Source organism: Lipotes vexillifer, unplaced genomic scaffold, assembly GCF_000442215.2.
Source record: "Lipotes vexillifer unplaced genomic scaffold, Lipotes_vexillifer_v1.1 scaffold1247, whole genome shotgun sequence".
NCBI classification, from domain to species: domain Eukaryota; kingdom Metazoa; phylum Chordata; class Mammalia; order Artiodactyla; family Lipotidae; genus Lipotes; species Lipotes vexillifer.
This window is the reverse complement of record NW_006794797.1, coordinates 118,750-123,912: the sequence shown is the minus strand read 5'-3', so window position 1 is coordinate 123,912 and position 5,163 is coordinate 118,750.

Here is a 5,163-nt window from a genome sequence, read left to right as displayed (position 1 = left end):
GGAAATGCTGGTGGTATGCTGTTTCTTAAAAATAGGGTGGCCAGGGAAGCCTCATGGATAAGACGGCAGCTGAGCAAAGACCTAAAAGAAGTGAGGGAGTGAGATCTACACTATTGGAAGGAAGAGCTTCCCAGCAGGAAGCTATTTGGGGCATCCAAAGATCAAGAAGGAGCCCAGCTTCCCCAGAGTAAAAAGGCTAGAGGGAGAAGGTGAGATCAGGGAGGGAGGACGAGGGTGGTCATGAAAGTTCTAATAATCAATGAGCACAAGGACCAATTGCTGTAAAAACATTAGGAGAGAGACCACAGTGCTACAAATCTGGTTGGGTTCAGTGGACGAGAGAACCGCCCCCTCTTTTCCACTCAGTTGGGCAAAGTCTCTCCTAGAGAAGGTGGGGTTTCAAAGGCTGTTTGAAATACGACTTACTCTCATCAGAAAGCAATTTATTCTTCTTTCCCTTTTTTTGGAATTTAGGCTTAAAATATAGTTGCTAAGTACCTCTGGCAAAAACCAGATTTTGTTTCAGAGGGTCTGGCACATACTTGGCAGGGAACACACTCAACTGGAATTAAATAATAATCTCATGACTGGCTATAATTCAGAACCATATCTTGGCTACCTTTTTAGGCTTATGTTCATAATTATTCTTGACCACATTTCAACAGTACTCTAGCCATCTTGTCTGAACATCTGTTTCAGGAACTCTTCTGCCTTTGGCCAATGTGTACTCTCATTGCAGACAGCATGCCAGATGACCAGTGCCATCTCCTTAATATTGTACATCCACAATGTTTCTGAGGCTGTGCCAAGTTCCCGTTGGGAGACACAAGGTTTCGGTAACAAGGGACATGCGCTCCTCTCATTGCCACGTGTAAACTGTATGAAAGAAATCATGACTCTATTGCAAAAGAAGTCATGCCAGCAACTGTAAAGATCAGCCCAGCCTACAAATAATGGCTAATAATTTGTACAACCTTTGTACATGGGATAATCTAATCCATGCTAATCTCTCTCCGTTGTGGCAATGAAGATGCTACAATCACTCCTCACACAGAAAAGATTCACTCAAATTAATGTTCCATGTCAGCTCTACCTTAAAGTATTTCCTCTTTTTCATCCAGAATGAAGAATGAATAAATCTGTCTATGCTGAATAAGCCTCCCAACGATTCTCCATCTAATCCAGCCAAAATGAAACTTAGAAGTCAAAAAAAGGCTAAATAAAAACAAGGATAATAAATGGATGCCATTATTCACTTACAGATATGTGTAATCCACTTTAAGAAAATTAATTTGTAAGAAGAAAAACTGTAGGATTATTATTCACAGAGAGCTCCCTTTTCCCACTCAATTATTTGTACAATAGTGAAGCCAGATAGGAGCAATGGAGGTCATCATTTACACATGAGAAAATGGTGGGAAGAGGAGGCAAAAAGGCCTTGCTCAAAGACGCACTACTCTGTGGTGGCAGAGAAAGCACCAGAACCAAGGTCCTTCATCTCGCAGATAGCCCACCACACCCCACTCCCCCGACAACACATACACCAGGACTGTCTACAGGGTTACAGTACAGAGATGCTCCTAACTTACTCTAATATTTGTTTACATATCATTAACTACTTGGGAGGGCAGGGTAAGGAACTATGAAATTCAGAGTTAAAATGGCAGGAACCACTGCTAATTGAAAATCAATCAGAAATGAAGATTAAAACATCTCTGGGGCTTCCCTGGTGGCGCACTGGTTGAGAGTCCGCCTGCCGATGCAGGGGACACGGGTTCGTGCCCCGGTCCGGGAAGATCCCACATGCCGCGGAGCGGCTGGGCCCGAGAGCCATGGCCGCTGAGCCTGCGCGTCCGGAGCCTGTGCTGCGCAACGGGAGAGGCCACAACAGTGAGAGGCCCGCGTACCGCAAAACAAAACAAAACAAAAAAAACCTCTGAAATTCTAATGCAAGTCAATGGGAAAACTGGATTCAATTTTTAAAAATTTAACCTTCATAACTCTCAGGAACATGTCCACTGTACCGCAAGAGGCACACTTATAATGTCAGTGTATAATTCCAAGAAATCACCCACTCCATCCGTTCCATACTTGACCAAGCTTAATTTTGCAGGTGGCTGCTGATACAGAGGATGGAACATGTTACCACTCAAAATCCAACTTCGTAAAACCTGAAAACTTTTATAAAGACAATTGGCACAAAAAGTGGCTTCACAACCACAACTGAAATAGTATGTGAGAGTGCCAAGAAGAAATAAACAAGCTAGCTAACCCAAATTCGTTTTCCTATTTGCAAACTTGGGTTCAATGAGTTTTGTCAACCAATAAATTATTTCTCAAGATATGTCTGCACAAAGTACATGACAGGACATCCATAACAAGATAACCATTTAAAAATCCCATCGATGGATCCCAGTAAATCCTCTGTTTATAATGACCCATTATCAGAACACTTTTTTAACTAGCATGGCTATGCTTTCCCAGGACATAGCAATGACCCTAGGATATTACAAGATTCCCAGGTGTCTACTTTTGTCTTTATCACTCTGGTGCTGGTGCATTTTCTTGGGTTCTGGTTGTTCATATTGGTATCCTCTCCAAAAAAAGATATATATATAGAGAGAGAGAGAGAGCATTAGCAATACTTTGTTCCCTAATGACCACAGACAACACATTCCCTTTTCAGTGATCTGCTTGGTAGAATCTTATGTATGTTGAAAGATCCGTTCACAAACACAGTCCTCTCATTTTACAGACTAGAAAACTGAGATGTTTAATGACTTGCCCAAAGGCTATTAAAGCTTATTCATGCAAATCCAGGCCAGAAACTCAGGTCTCCTGGCTCCTTATCAGCTGCTGTTTCCACTATGTCAAGCTACCTCTTCTGTGAGTCATCCCCCACTGCAGGATAGAATCTTACTTTATCCTCCAAATCCAATTCAAATGGCTTACATTTTAACTCATCCGTAATTGCTAAATTGGACCATAAGTTTAAAAGCAACTGCTTTTTCGATTACAGTGGAAATTTTGGCTCAATAACTATAAATGTCTTACAACGTTGTACAAAACACCAGTCTTTCCAGAATGATGTGTTTTGGGTTTGTTTTTTGTTTGTTTGTTTACCATTCTGGGCTATCTCTGAACAAGCATTTCCACTGTTGTTCGATACAGGGGAAAGCCTGCAATCTAGCAGGAGTATGCTTCACCAGTTCAAGACTTGACTCTCATCTCAAACCTACGGCTTATTTAGGATTTTCAGGTAATGCCAGCACCCAATAACAACCAATGTTTATTGAGTGGGGACCCCAAGCCATCCTCACAGGATGTCCAAGGATGGCTTGGGGTCCATAAAGGATGGATCCCAAGCCATCCTTTGCACACAGGGCATCTCATTTAATGTTCATCACAACCCTGAGAGGTGGCTATGATGAACCTCACTGAACAGATGAGCAATCTGCAAAAATCAGAGGGTAGATAGGAAAGTCAACACTGGATTTTCTCTGCTCTGCTAAAACGTTCCTGAAGAGTATCAACAAGAAATAGCCCCCATTTTTCAGCAGAGGATGCATTCTTCAGGTCCTGTCCTTTTCCAGGATCTAAAGCAAAAACAGTAAGTGGAAGATAATGATAACACTAAGAAGCAGAATACTACAGTTACATGTCTGCTAAAACAACCTCCAACCCAAAGAGCTAGAATGCTGTTTCCTCAGCCCCAGCTATTCCAAAGCACAGCAAAGCAACTTCTGTACATTCTGTTTTTAGGGGAGTGAAACTAGGCCTTCTGCACACTCCCCAGAAAGCAGTCGTTTCCCCATGGAAAAATGAAGTGTGTAATAGTGGTGCTCAGGGCTGTTGAGAGGATTAAATCGGTTACTACATGTAAAGCCCTTGAACGATGCCACAGAGTAAATTCTCTGCAAATATCAGCTACTACTCTCTCATTATTATCCCTATATTCAGAAAACTAACCAGTCAGGCAGCAGCGCGTTTCTTTATCTTGGGATGATCATTCAGCTTAATAGCAATTATTTAGCCCTGATGACGTGTAGAGATCTACAACAGGAAGTGAGGAGGCAGTAGTAAAGGGAAAAACAGACCCACTCCTACTCCTGCAGGGCAACTCACTTGAGGGAAAGAAGACAGAAGCAGATGAGAGCGAAAACAAGTAACAAACATTTCCACGCACGGTATGTCTAATGAACAGTGTGCTGGTGACTTCACAGAGACAACCGACTTCACAGAGACAGCAGGATCTCCCTGGGCCAGAGGAGGGCTGTGCCCTCAGAGAGAGCAAGGGCAACAGCACTGCAGACAAACAGAGGGGCAGTGCAAAGACTCAGCGGTGGTGCTGGATGATGCAAACAGAGCGTGTGCATTTCTGGGAACATGAACAAGTACTTTGTAAACCACAGAAATGCTGAAGTTTTAGATGTTATGACGTCCACCATGCACGGCTCTGATAAAGTTTTAACCAATCCAGCATTCACAACTCTTCATAGGACCAAGGCCTGCATGAATCTCTCTCCTGGAGTTTCACCCCTTGGAGCAACAGGGCCTGGATGTTTGGGGATACAGGCTGGTGGGGCCCACCTCCATCACAAGGCACCTGGGATCCAGACTACCTGAGCTGGGGCTCTGCTCTACCATCGACTGACTCTGTGACCTTGGGCATTTACCCTCTGTGTCTCAGGGTTTCCTCATCTGTAATATGGAGCTAATAATAGCTATTTTCCGAATAGGGTTGTTGTGAAGACTCAATATATTAACAGATTAACAGTACTTGGAAGGGTACCTGGCACCTCATAAGTATTATATTAGTGTTTACATCATCTTAATGACTGTTATATGTATGCTGTTCTGTCTTGCTCTAGCTCTGATTATTTTGTCTAAGACCAGACATCCAGCAGGCAAACCTTTAGCACTGCATCCACCTGGCAGGACTCCAGGGATTTAGAAATGGTTTCATAACAGAAATGAAACCTAAGTGGGGTATTGGGCTTTGACCTCAAAAAATGGGCCTGACCAGAACAAGGCGAGGAGGCAGACAGCTTCTCATTTCTTCCCATGCTCTAATGTTCACTCAAGCAGGGAAGCCAGTATTTTTTTTTCCCATCCTTCCCAGCACAGAGGCCTTGGCATACAAATGCAAGTAGTGCACACTTG